This window comes from Macrobrachium rosenbergii, chromosome 15 (genome assembly GCF_040412425.1).
Source record: "Macrobrachium rosenbergii isolate ZJJX-2024 chromosome 15, ASM4041242v1, whole genome shotgun sequence".
Taxonomy (NCBI): domain Eukaryota; kingdom Metazoa; phylum Arthropoda; class Malacostraca; order Decapoda; family Palaemonidae; genus Macrobrachium; species Macrobrachium rosenbergii.
Window position 1 is genome coordinate 35,002,621 of NC_089755.1, and position 7,500 is coordinate 35,010,120.

The following is a 7,500-nucleotide window of genomic DNA, read 5'->3' on the forward strand; positions in this document are numbered from 1 at the left end:
AATATTCACTATTTTCATCTCTTGTTTTCTGTATCATTATCTTCATTATCAATTTAGGTAAATTCACTCATATCTTTCTGCTAATATGTTTACATATTTGCTTTTTCATTTGTTAGTCACCCTTCAATTCTTAGAGGGCCTATTTCTACTCTTATTTATTCCCATCTTTTTGCATATCAGTAAAAAACCTTGGGGTTTTGCTTGATATTTTGTAGGGTCTTTCTTCTAGGTCCCATTTTTTCTTTTCTTTTGACTGTATAATCTTTTGTTCTGCATTTTTTCTATCTTACCTTTTAGTTCCATCACTTTCCATGCATTCTTTTTGCAAGACCTTTTTCCACTTTCTGAACTTCTGAACAGGATCCTCCTATGTCTCTTGGTGTATGACTGATGTTTACTTTTTTTCTTCCCGGTATATATTTATCACTATTTTCTCAAATATTTTATATAAAAAATAATATATCCATATTTACTGTGTATATTATCACTTACGAATATGTTTTCCAGTCTTTGTTTAATTCTTCATTTATTTCTGACCAATTTATATTCTTACTATAGAAATTGTATTTTCCATATCCTTCCCACTTTTTCGACTCTGCTTATCTCTGTTTTCACTTGCTGAATGGACTGTTAATTCTAAGACATTATGGTCTAAAATACTCTATTATATACTATTATATCTTTAACATAATTCACCTCATTCACAAATACTAGGTCTAAAATATCATCCTTTCTTGTTGTCAGGTGATTTATCTGCTGGATGTTATGTTCTAGTAGCATATCTAATAGTTTTTCAAATTGCCTTATCTTCTGCGCTACTATTACTCTCTTTTTTATATGTATAAATACAACCACAATCTCTCCTATTCGTTCTCTTTTTCCAATCTACGAAAGCGATAGTTAAAGTCTCCCGGATATGAGTATATTCCATTCTTTGTGATTTCTACATATATCATCTAATTTGTTTATTATTATATCAAACTCTTTACTACTAGGGGATCTATGTTACGATGTTCACTAATTTTTTCATATTCAAATTCTACCACTATTAATTCACATTCTGTGTTACTTTCTCACAGATTTTTCCTCGATTTACGTCTCTCCCATATCACAGTTCCCCTGATTCCTATTTTTCTATCTGATCTATAAGTTTGGAAACCCTTTATCTGATCATCATTACCAATCTCGTAGGAGCAAATTACAGGTTTCACTTATATTCATTATATCTATTTTTTCAGTTTGGAGTTAGTTCTTCTAAGAACTATTTTTATTTTTGAGTTACTGAAACTAAAACCCTGTACATTCATCATTATGATGGTTTGCGCATTATCCCCATTATCTAATATGGGTAATAATAAAGGATTTTCCCAAGTCTCTTTCCTGTTCTGATATGTTGTTCTTTTCTTCATTTCCATAACTTCGACATTAAAAATCCAACTTTTCCAATATAGTTGATCTTCCATCTTCATATTTATTCATTTTTGTGTTTGTACACTGCATCTATTCCTCTATCTAACCATCCATCTGCATCGTAGATACATTGCTTTGTTGCACTGTACCTGGGTGCTGATGCCTCATATCGTGATGCTGACATTTCATAACGTGGTGCTGGCTTGTTTTTTTTTTTTTCATACTCTTTATTCCTTTTTTTTATTTGTTTCATTTTTTTTTATTTTTTTTATGTATTTGATTTTGATTTTTCATTCTTCATGGCTACAGGATGCATATACTCAGTACTTTTTGTTGAATCTGCACACTTTTCCTTCCTCTCAAGTTTTCTACATGTTTTTTGATGTAGATCGTTCCAGCATTCAACTCATATCCGTCTAGATATGCACATTTGCCATAAATCTCATAGTTGTGACATATCTTGGATGTTTGTAGACATCTTTCACCGAATCTGCAGTCCCTCTTTTCAAAGAGTGCAGACTATGTCTTTCTTTTCTTTTTTTCTTGCTCTTTCCAGTCAGTATGTATATCCGGTACAACCTCTTGGGATTTTATTTTGGGTTGTCATTTCATAGTTTATTTCTTCATATGTATGCTGTTGTATTGCCTCATATGTAGAGTCTATGAGTTTCTCTGCATCCATACTTTATCCTGTTCTTTGTTTTCGTTATTGTTTTCTATCTCTTCAATCTTATTTTCTTATATTTCATTTTCCTCTTCTTCCTCTTCCTCATTTCTTCATCCTCAAACTATTTGTACATTACCAGACCACTTGACTTAATAACATTGTTATCCATATTAGACATGTTGAGCAAAAATACTTTTGTGTCCTTTTTTTTTATTTTGCTGTACTTCTGCCTGTAGGGTGAGTTGGTACGTGGCATGCACAGCATTTCCTTATCAGGTTTTTGTGGATTTACACATTACACAGATTACATGCTTTTAGGCATTGTTTTCCTATTGCATTAATCAGTATATTCACCATATTCACTTTGTTCATTTTCTTTGTTGGAATGTGTTGATTGATGTAGATTTTCTTTATAAGTCTCTTGATCACTTGACTTTCTTTTGGTATTCGTTCAATTATTTTCATTATGTTTTTCTTCTGACTTGTTCCAGCTTGAAGGATCATATCCTTTCACTATGTCTGTGTATGTTTTGCATCTTTTGGTTGGAGTTGTTATTGATCTCAACGATAAGAAACCCCAGCTCCATGCATGCCAATTCATCATATTGGTAGTCTGCTAGGCAAGCTAAATTCCTCCATCTTTTGCCACTGTTGTTGCTAGACGCTTCCATGATGCTCAATTTTTAATATTTCTCTGAAAAAAAAAACCTTAGTCGACACTTTATCGTGCTATTCTGATTTTAATCTAATCACCGACAGTTCACGAACACTTCTAGCTATAGATCACTCGCTAGTCGTATGTTATACGCGTGAAATCGGGTTGATTATTCAGACCGAGAACGAATGCGTCTCCAGACCAAGAACGGGCACTTCGAGAGAGAGAGAGAGAGAGAGAGAGAGAGAGAGAGAGAGAGAGAGAGAGAGAGAGAGAGAGAGAGAAAATCCAGAGAAAATGTCAAAAAGCAATAGTAATTTAGCGGGGATGTGTATGGTAGGTAAGGCTGTTCATAAGACTTTGAGAAATATTGTGTCTGGAAAGTTCATAAGGTTTTTGAGAAATATTGTCTGAAGGAGAGAGAGAGAGAGAGAGAGAGAGAGAGAGAGAGAGAGAGAGAGAGAGAGAGAGAGAGAGAGAGAGAGAGAGAGAACCCAGGATGCCAAATGCACAATAATTTATCAAGAATGTGTATGGTAGGTATAAGTTCATAAGACTTTTGAGAAATATCGTGTCTGAGAGAGAGAGAGAGAGAGAGAGAGAGAGAGAGAGAGAGAGAGAGAGAGAGAGAGAGAGAGAGAACAATTATTTGGCAGGGAAAAATTGTACATTTACTTGCAATTATTCGCTCGTAATTACTAGTACTTCGAAAAAATACATAATGAAATAACCTTATTTTATGCCCTTTTTAAATTCCCTTTTTAAATAATATTTTACTTTAATGGCCACATGTAATGGCCATTTTTTAAAAGCATCCATTATAAAATTTTCCCTTTATTCCTGGATAAATTATTATTCGGAAACGAGAATTTTTGCTCGTGGTAATCACGATCTTTAAAAATGCATCCGAATGTATTTTTTACTTTGGGAATATTTTTACCCACACATGAACATGCGCCCAAATACAAACACACACGCACATACACACACACACATATATATAATATACAGTATATACATCTATATAATATATATATACACATGTGTATATATGTACATATCTATATATACTGTATATATATATATATATATATATATATATATACATATATATAGTTAGGCGAATATATATATATATATATATATATATATATTAGAGTATATATATATATATATATAAGTATATATGTACATATACATATATATACTGTATATATATATGTATATATATATATCACAAACAATTGCTAACGAAACCAGAAGAAATGTACCATAAGAACTCTCTAAAAGCATTTTAACTTCCACTTAAAATTAAATTAAACCGAACTACGAAATAGCAACACCACGCCAGAAATTAATTACAAATTACCAACGAAGAACTACAAAGACTGCAAGAATTTCCTTTTTATTTTGTTTTTAAATCTAATTTCAATCTGATTCAGACTCCTCTCAACACCACTTCTGCGATTTAATCACCGTCATATATATGAGTTCAGCTTCTCCTCCGCCAGTGGTTGCTTCTTTTAATGGCGTTTTAAAGTGTCATCAAGGTTTTAATTCATTTTATCTCCACCGCAAAAAAAAAAAACTCGATTTTGCTTCTGCAACGACGAAATCGCAGCTGGGGGAAAACAACGAACTTCTGTCTTAGAGGATTTGACTTCGTTTCTTTGTTTTCAGGCGTTTTTTCTATTCGCTTTTTAATGCGTTTTTTCTGTTCTCTATTTATGAAACTATGTTTTTTATCTTGGTTATTTATTGACCTTTAGGATTTCTTTCAACTTTGTATAATAGTGTTCTGTCCATTTAATGTTTAATCTCCTTGTACCTTGTACTCTCTCTCTATCTATCATCTGTCTGTACCTTGTATTTATCTATCTATCTGTCTGTATATATATATATATATATATATATATATATATATATATATATATATATATATATATAGAGTATATATATATATATATATATATATATATATATATATATATATATATATCGTTAGTTGTAACCTTCAGTGACAGACTGTCAGACAGACAGACAGGCAGGCAGACAATAATGGATTTCTCAGGTAAAAGTCTATAGTCACAACCAACGAGTTTGAGGGTTTACAATCTTATCTCGGCAACTATCTGACAAACTGTTGATCCATAGGTTGCCAAGGTACAATAGTGTAACTTTCAGAGACCGCGGCTATGACAAGTCTGGAAATATTTTGTAAGTGTGTGTGTGTGTATGTACGTGTATTTATGTTTGTACGAGAGAGAGAGAGAGAGAGAGAGAGAGAGAGAGAGAGAGAGAGAGAGAGAGAGAGAGAGATGATCCTTGCCATTCTTTACAGAGGGAATTTGAATTGTGAAATGTTGTGACGTCACTTCATTTTTAATGATACCTGAAAAATTAGAAAGAAAAAAGGTTACATGAAAGAAATCAGCCATGATTTCTTTCATTAAAAATGAAGTGACGGCACAACATTTCACAATTCGGTTTCCCTCTGTAAAGAATGACTAGGATCATCTCTCTCTCTCTCTCTCTCTCTCTCTCTCGTATAAGCATAAATACAAGCACACACACATACACGCATATGCATACCAAAATTTTTGCAGACTTCTCATAGCCGCTGTCTCTGAAAGTTATAGCATTGTACCTTGGCAACCTATGGATCAACAGTTTGTCAGATAGGTTGCCGAGATAAGATTATGTAACTCTCAAACTCGTTGGCTGCGACCATAGACTTTTACTAGAGAAATTCATTATTGTCTGCTTGTCTGTCTGTCGCTGAAGGTTAAAACCAAAGATCTGTCCTGTGTTTTTCTGTATAAAATAGTGAATAATATCCACACAAACATATCAAATACAAGTGATATGTGTAAATGATGTGTATACGTTTGGATGATTTTTAAATATTTCACTTTTCTGTATTAGTAATTATCTTCGGCAAAAACTTTAGTTCGAAATATCAGTTTTCAGAGAATCAGGACAAACGGTAAAATGGCCGCTTTTATAAAATGTACATTATACACGATCATTTGACAAGAAACTAAATTTTAAAGGAATGATATGAAAAAAGATTTTTGCATATGTTTTTCAAAGCAACCATAATTGCGGCTGAATTATTAAAAGTAAATATACTACTTTTCCAGGGAGTGGAGTTACCTTGTCTTTTCCGTACCATATACCTGTAACAAAATCATACACATACACACACACACACACACACACACACATTAACGCATATACAAACACAATATATATATATATATATATATATATATATATATATATATATATATATATATATATATATATATCAACGATGAATTATTAACCTTTATCATTTAGTTTATGGTTTTATTATGTGTCTAAATATTCTTATAAAATATTTACTGAATAATTTACCACAGTTGTCTTCAGCTATTTATAATACTGGCTAATTTTTAAGTATTGCATACCAACGTTAATAAGTTTGGAATTCTCTATTTCACCCTGTGTTTCCATTAAGACAATCTAGTCAATCGGAACCAGAATTATCTTGGGCAACCTTATCGTCTCGGTCTTCGCACAACAAGAAATGTATCACGGAGTTAAAATAAATGCTTTGAAGTGATGAAGAATATTCTTTGCCCTTAAAACAGTATCAATAATCCTTCAGTAGTTTCAGAGCACCAGTTTATTTTTTTTTTTTTGATTAAGAAGCTTCCTTTTAAGCTCGGGGCTCCTCATTAAACTTCATGATGTTGTCAAAAAAGGAGGGGGAAAATCTCTGCTTCATTCTAGTTTTTTTTTTTTTTCTTTTTTCACGACGGCAACGTAAAGCAAATATGTTTTAAATTCTGAGGACATTTAATGAATGTTTATCCAGAAAAGGTAGGTTGACAAAGTAAGATATTTTTATTTTACTAAGGATTTTCTTTCAAAATTAGAAACGAACGCTGCACTGAATGTATATGAGTGTTGATTTTTTAGCATACAAACTGCAAATTGCTTACACAAATGTAATTGATGTTACGTGCAAAGTACATGCTTCAGAAATTCTATTTACAATCATTTTCGAGTCTCATCCACGTTTTCTCTCTCTCTCTCTCTCTCAACAACAATACTTTTCATCCCTTCATGAGTAAATTAATATTTATTCTACAAATTTATAAATATAACTGTCATGGCAGATAATTATCCATTTGACTGCTTCCACCCACTCTCTCTCTCTCTCTCTCTCTCTCTCTTCTCAGTAATTCATGTCCCTTTCCCTAGGGGAATTTAACATGTTATCGTTATAATGTAGCAGTAATTTGTCGGTAAATTTGCCCGTTCCTGAGATATGCAGCCTCAAGTCATACAACACTAAGGACACCAGTTGCCGAACACGTGAAAGATGTTACCACAACCTACAGGAGTTTGCGATAGATTCTATAAAATAAATCCCTGTCCTGGTTTATTTAGGGGTTACGCAGCCAAAGTTACTTTCGCCAAAAAAATCTCCATCTTGGTTTATGAAGGGGTAACCCACTCTCAATTTAGTTTCGCCAGAAGTTGTTGTCTTACTTAATTTACTGCTGGTCTCAACACTCCTAATTCAAATTCTGTGGGGTTTGTACTTTGTATATAAAACATTTTAACGGCATCTTAATGACATCTTAATATTAATAGGACATGAATATTTGAACCTTTAAGCTATGTCGTAATGATGTTATTTTAGCTGTATTAAGATTGGTTCACTTATTGCTCCTGCCAACATCAGTACATTACTTTTACTAATTATCAACAATAC